This window comes from Nannospalax galili, unplaced genomic scaffold (assembly GCF_000622305.1).
Source record: "Nannospalax galili isolate Female #2095 unplaced genomic scaffold, S.galili_v1.0 scaffold513, whole genome shotgun sequence".
NCBI classification, from domain to species: Eukaryota; Metazoa; Chordata; class Mammalia; order Rodentia; family Spalacidae; genus Nannospalax; species Nannospalax galili.
In genome coordinates this window covers 3227565-3235052 of record NW_008334861.1, presented here as the reverse complement: position 1 = coordinate 3235052, position 7488 = coordinate 3227565, and positions in this window count along the sequence as shown.

The window sequence follows — 7488 nt, the reverse complement described above, 5'->3', positions numbered from 1 at the left end:
TGCTGAATTTGAACCCAGGACTTCCTACATGCTAGGCAAGGAAGCATTCCACTGAATGAGCTAAAGCCCCAGCTTAGGGAAAGCTCTTCTCTTTTCTTCCTTTCTTTTTATAAAAAATATTTTGGGGGCTGGAGAGATGGCTCAGTGGTTAAGAACACTGAATGTTCTTGCAGAAGACCCGGGTTCAAATCCCAGCACCCACATAGCAGCTAACAACTGTCTGTAACTCCAGTTCCAGGGGATCCAACAGCCTCTTCTATCCTCCGTGGGCATTGCACGACACAGGTGCACTTACCTACATGCAGGCAATACACTCATACACATAAAAATATACAATTTTTAAATATAATTAAAAAATATATTATTTTTATTTTAAGTGTATGCATGTATTGCCTGTATGTGTGTAAGTGCACCCATGTCATGCAATGCCCTCGGAGGTCAGAAGAAGGTCCCCTGAAACTGGAGTTATGGACCGTTGTTAGCCGCCATGTGGGTGCTGGGAACTGAACCTGGGTCTTTACTGCTGAGCCATCTCTCCAGCCTCCCTCCCTCCCTTCCTTCCTCCTTTTCTTTTTTATTGCATCCTTCCTTCCTTTCTCTCTCTCTTTCTTTCTTTTTTGTAGCCCAGGCTAGGCTGGAACTTCTTATGTAGACTAGGCTGGCCTCAATCTCAGAGAGCGTGGGGAGAATTTTTTTAAATATCATTTTATGTGTATGTGTGTATTGCCTGCATGTATGTGAGTGCACCCATGTCGTGCAATGCCTCGAGGTCAGAAAAGGGTGTCGGATTCCCCCGGAACTGGAGTTAAGGATTGCTTGTAACCGCCATGTGGGTGCTCTGAATAGAACCCGGGTCCTCTGTGAGAGCAGTCAGTGCTCTTAACCACTGAGCCATCTCTCCAGCCCCGGGAAAAATTTCTTAAACCAGAAATCCAAAGCATTCATTTGGGCTAGGGAAAGTAACTCAATGATTGAGTGCATATCTAGCATGTACTAAGAACTCTAGTCCATGCACAGAGCTGAAAGAAGGAAAAAAGGGAGGGAAGGAGGAAGGGGAGGAGGAAAGAAGGAAAGAAAAAGAATGAGCTAATCAACAAATATCATCATGGAAAGAATCTTATTTGGGGGGAGGGGTTGTTATGAGACAGGGTCTCATGTAGCGCCTATCTCCTGGGTGCTGGGATTACAGGTGTGAGCCAAAACATCTGGTTTCATGGAAAGAAAAAAAAGAATGAGTTCTAGAAGATTACAGCTAGGATTAGTTTTTTGTGTACAGTTCAAAAATAAGCTAGAAACATATACAGGAATTAGACATATGTGATAAAACTATATCAAAAAATAAATAAAAGGAGCTGGGCCTCATGGCACAAACCAGCTATTCAGGATTCTGAGGCAGGACGATCTCAAATTCAAAGACTCCTCGGGTTATAGGACAGGGTGAAAGCCAGCTTGGGCTACATAGCAAGTTTGAGAATAGCCGGGGCAGCATAAAACCCTATCAACAAAACAAAACAACATCAAAAACAAAGGCCAGCAAGATGGTTCAGGAGGTAAAGGTGCTTTCAACAGAACTTATAATTTGAGATCCATTCCCGGAATGTACATGGAAGATAGAGAGAACCAACCCCCACAAATTGTCCTCTGCCTTCCATACTATGGCACACACATCCACACATTCATACGTGCACACACACACACACACACACACACAATGTAAAAAAAAAATTAACACAATGGCAAAATAAAGATTGGGTGTGGTGGTACCCACCTTTAATCCCAGCATTTGGGAGGCAGAGGCAAGCAGATCTTTGTGACTTCAAGGCCAGCCTAGTCTACATAGGGAGTTCCAAGCCAGCTGGGCGTACAGGAAGTCTCTATTTCAAAAAGACCATAAAAAGTGGCTGGGTGTGGTAGTGCATGCCTTTAGTCCCAGCACTCAGGAGGCAGAGGCAGGCGGATCTCTGTGAGTTCAAGGCCAGCCTTGTCTACATAGTGAGTTTCAGGTTCAGGCCAGCCCCATTACAGGAGACCCTGTTTTAGAAAGACCGAAAAAAAAAAAAAAGCTATAAAATAAGTCAAGAATGGCTCCTGGAGCTGGAGTCACAGGCAGTCCTGAGACACTTCATGTGTATGCTAGCAGCTCAGGTCCTCGGCATGCTTTTTTGTTTTGTTTTGTTTGTTTGTGACTGGGTCTCACTATGTAGCACTCCATATCCTGGAACTCATTATGTAAACTAGGCTAGCCTCAAACTCACCAAGGTCTGCCTGCCTCTGTGTGACACCATGCCCAGACTGTCACCTAATTTTTTGAGACAAGGTCTGCAGCTGAACCTGAAGCTCACCAATTTGGCTAGGCTAGTTGACCAGTGAAATCCAAGGATCTGCCTGCCTTTGCCTTCCCAGCACTGGGGATTATAAGCAAGTGCTGCCGACATCATCCACAGCTACATAGTTCAAGGCCAACCTGAGCTTCATGAGACCTTGTCTCAAAAAATAAAAGAAAATTATTTCGTGCTGAGGATTGAACTCAGGGCCTCAGACATACTACAACTGAGGTACACCCCAACTCAGCTTTTTAAAAAAAATTTATTATTTTTATTTCATGTGTATGTGTGTATTGCCTGCATGTAGATAAGTGCACCTGTGTCATGCAATGCCCTTGGAGGTCAGAAGAGGCTGTCAGATCCCCTGGGAGTGGAGTTACGGACAGTTGTTAGCTGCCATGTGGGTGCTGGGATTCGAACCCAGGTCTTCTGCAAGAACAACTAATGTTCTTAACCGCTGAGCCATCTCACCAGCCCCTCAGCTTTTTATTTATTTATTTTTTGTCTTTTTGAGACAGGGTCTCCCTGTAACCTCAACTGGCTTGGAACTCACAATGTAGACTAGGCTGGCCTTGATCTCACAGAGATCCACCTGCCTCTGCCCCTCCAGTTCTGGGACTAAAGGTGTGTGATACCACGCTTGGCTTTTTTTGTTGTTTTTTGGTCTTTTTGAGACAGGGTCTCCCTGTGGCCCCAGCTGTCCTGGAACTTACTATGTAGACCAGGCTGGCCTTGAACTCACAGAGATCCACCTGCCTCTGCCTCCCGAGCGCTGGGATTAAAGGTGTACACCACCACGCCCGGCCTTGTTTTTTGATGTAAGGTTTTGCTATGTAGCCCTGAGTAGCTAGCTATGTAGAGCAAGCTGACCTATAATTGTAGTTTATCCTCCTGCCTCTGATTCCCAAAAATAAACAAAATGAAAGAGATCTCTGTGCAGACAAATGCTGGTGGATAGTGAGTTATATGACTCTTTGAACTGGAACTTAATAAGCAAACCCCGTGTTCCTACGAGTCAGTCAGGCGTGTTCTCATGACGAACAAAAGCAGCTCCAGGCCTCCTCCATTTGTTTCCCCCATTATATCAATAGTGCCTGCCTGTGTTGTGTGTTTGTGTGTGTGTATTTTTGAGACACGGTCTTATTGTGTAGCCTTGCCTGGTCTGGAATTTTCTGTAGAGCCTGGATGGCCTTGAATTTGCAGAGATCCTTCTGCTTCTGCTTCCAGAGTGCTGGGATTATAGGTGTGTCATCACACCCAGCACATTTCCAGTTTTGAAAAATGGAGTAGCAGTAAGAGACAATAGACCAAAATACGTCTGTTCCTCTTTTTTTTTTTTTTCAAATAGGGTCTCCATAGTCCCAGCCCACCTGGAAGTCACTATGTGGACCGGGCTGGCCTCCATCTCACAGAGATCTACCTGCCTCTGCCTCCTGAGGGCTGGGATTAAAGGTCTGAGCCACTATGCCTGGCTCCATTGCCCCTCACCCCCGCTCTTCTGTTTTTTCTTTTTGAGACAGGGTCTTTTACTTTCTGTAGATTATGTTAGCCTCAAACTCACAAACCTCCTGCTTCAGTTTTCTGCGTGCTGGGATTACAGGTGTGCAGCACTACACTGGTGCCCAGTGATCATTGAGCAGTGTAGGGATGCAGTTTGAAAGCACTACAGCTGTCTTGAGTTGTAACTACCATGACTGCCCCACAGTAACCCTGGTGGGATTTTCCTTCATAGCATCCCAGTGAAGCATAAGTAGATAAAAGCCACTATAGAGGTCCATGGCACTTGACTGAAACCCAAGTACCAGGACTGTACCTGACTCTGATACTAGCTTAAGATAAACCAGGTCAGGTATATTCCAGCTTGGATGGTGACTCTGTATTATCTAACATATGTACATACAAATCTCTTCTGACTCAAATAGTGGGGCTTCATTCAGTCTTGCAACATACTTATGTCATGAAGTTCCTCAATGAAGTACACTCTGTGAGATCCTGGAGTATCTGCCTCTGGACAAATTGAGAAGCAAGTGAGCAGTAGATATCCATATGAAAAAAAAAGCATAGACACAGACTGCTGTGTTTTGGAGGTGTCCCTCCAAAATTCCCGTTTTGAAACCTGACTACCAAGTTGATAGGGGTAGGAGGCAAGTCTCTCTGTGAGGCTGTGACACCATGTGTGCCCACACAAGCGAGTGGGTTCAATGCCTCAGGGCTAGAGGTGGGTGTAGTGGTACACGCCTTTAATCCCAGCACTTGGGAGGCAGAGGCAGGTGGATCTCTGTGAGTTCGAGGCCAGCCTGGTCTATGTAGTGAGTTCCAGGTCAGCTGGGGCTACAGGGAGACCCTGTCTCAAAAAAAAAGTTCCTTCCTTATTCGCCTGCCTTTTCCAATGTGTGAGGAGGCTACGAGGTGGACCAGACTCTCAGGAGACACTGAATATACTATTACCATGATCTTGGGGCTTTCCCGACTCCTGAACAGTGAGCAATACATTTCTGTTGCTTGTAAATTGCAAGAGAGGTATTCTACCACAGCAGCCCAGACAGACACAAATCTCACAGTTTATGAACATCACCTAAAATGAAACAGAGACTTAAATGTAAAACCCCAAACTATAAATCCTAGGATATACCCTGAGGAAAACCTTGGTGGCCTTGGATTTGACAGTGATTTCTTTCTTTCAACCAGATACTAACAGTGGGGTATGCTGATCAAGGAAGGGGCCATCCTGTCACTAAGCTGTGACGAAAAGCTTTCCTTTTACAGTGGGAGAAGAAGTCTGGGCAGTTTCTGTGTGGTGGGCTGCTGTCAACTTTCCTGAAATCTCCCTTGTAGGGAAGCCATTGGGCAAAGCCATGACTGACTCCTAGGAACCAGGATCAAATGGGCTGGGATGGAGCTGGGAATTGCACAGGGTCAAGATAGAACCTAGCAGATAAGAATCTGGACAGACTCCCCTGGGCATTCATTCTATCTCCAGGGGCTCTAGGGATGATAGAGGTGACATCACCGTGGTTGTCTCTTGAGCACGACAAACAGCACTGGCATGCAAAAATGTCTCTATAGCATTCTCCTCAAGGAGACTGGACTCTGATCAAGGTATTAGCCCCTGGGTCTGCTGACTCCCTCCCCTGAAGTCTCCTGGGGCTTTGTTTTTGTTAGGGTTTTCTGACTGCAAGGAAAAACTGACTCTAGTTTTTGCAAGAAAACTAGCATGATGCTGGGCAGATAACTAACTTGGTCAATATCTGATCATGTAGGACTTGGGATGACAGGGATGACCAGTTTTGAGTGGGGTGCAGAGCAAGAATGGGCCCTTAAGCTGGATGTGGTGGTGCATACCTTGTATCTCAGCAGAGACAGGCAAGATTTCTGTGAGACTAAAGGCAGTCTGGTCTACACAGTGTGTTCCAGGCCAGTTGGGGCTAGAGGGAGACCCTATCTGAACAAACAAGAAATAAAAGAAAGAAGGAAAGAAAGAAGGAAGGAAGGAAAGAAAGAAAAAGGAAAAAGAATGGCCCTGAGAAAGGTCCAGGAGAGCTGCTGGAGATCTAGATCAGGAAGACCTAGCCAACCTAAAGGACCCACTGGAATCTGTCCATGGTATTGAAGATGTTGTATGGAGTCCCTGGCAAGCCTCAAGAGAGGGGTCTGGTACAGACGTGTGAGGGCTAGAGCAATGCCACAGGTACTAAGGCAGGCAGGGTATCTAAGAGTAGCTTTCTGCCATGTTGCTGGGCCCAGGGGTGTGGAACATCATATACCTGTGTGACCATGGCTGTCCATCAGCAGCTGAGTATTATCAGACCTACCAAGCACATGATGCTCACACATTCAGGTCCAGGCTCAGTTGGGGTCAGAGGACTCAGAAACGAATGTGAACAGGTAGTCTAGTCTTCATACCCCCTGCTTTTATGGTCCTGGAACTTCTAAGCTCATACCTATGGACTTATAAGTAGGGGCTCTGTGGGATCAATTGACAGAAAAAAGCACTGGAATCCAGTTCCTCCATGAATTAGCTCATGTCAGGATTAGGTTTTGCTGCCCTGGGAGACATCAGGGAGGGAAAGACCTGCAGGGAGCAGTACACTAGGTTGTGTATTTTGTGGAGAGAGAAATGGACTGTGGTAAAGGTCCATGGGCTGTGAGAAATGGCTTGGCTTTGATTGGTGAAGACCCAGGTGGGGTATGACTGGAAGGTAAGTAACAAGGTTTGGAGACAACTTTTTTTTTTTTTTTTTTTTTTTTTGAGACAGGGTCTCACTGTAGCCCCAGCTGGCCTGGCAGTTGCTATGTCCCTCACTTGGCAAAGCTTAAAGATAAAGCATGTGGCAGTTTTATCAAGGGATCTTCTGCAGCAAGGGGCCAGCGTGTGAGCAGCTCTCCCAGGCAACTCCTGGGAACTCAGCATTCAATCTATCTTCAAAGGCTCTCTTCCCTCAGGGCTGGTCCAAGAAGAGGGACGGGCTGTGGGAGAGAAGAGGTAGTGATGCAGAGGATGCAAGAGCGGTGTAAGGAGTGCTGGCTGGGGCTGAGAAAGGAGTAGATAGATAGCAGCAGTTCCAGGGAAGCAAGGACGGTGCACACGCACACGAGGGCCCCAAAGCATGCGAGGTTTCTCCATCATTTTCCTCCCACCACCTATAACACTTCACGCTTTTCTTTTCTCTAAACAAAGGTATCTATTTCAAAGACAGTAAGGGAACGGCTTAGTTGAAGGGAGGAACCAGTTATTAAGGAGAGAGACAAGAGTGGAGACACTGAGGTTGCTGTGTCCCGGACCTGGAAACGGGATGAAGTAGCGTCTCCCCACCGAGGCCCCGAAGTGTCTCCAGGGGTTCGGGGATGCATCTGCTTCTAACAGGACTATCTTTCTCAGAGCTGCACCTAGCAGACAGGTTCACTAAGCACCTCAGGAGCGACACAGGCGTCACAGGGTGTCAAGGGCTTCACCGCCTGCTGCCACGCAGGCCCCACCCCCCAGCTTCCCGCGCCAACTCCCCTAGCCCCCCGCCGCTCCCGCCCGCACCCAGCTCCACTCCTCCCCGCGCGCGCGTGCGCCCCGTCCCCGCACGCCTCCCCCGCCACCGCTGCGGGCGCGCGCGCGTGCCCGTCGTCCCAGGCAGGAGCTGGAGACCGCCGGCCTGCTGCGGGCCGGAGAGCA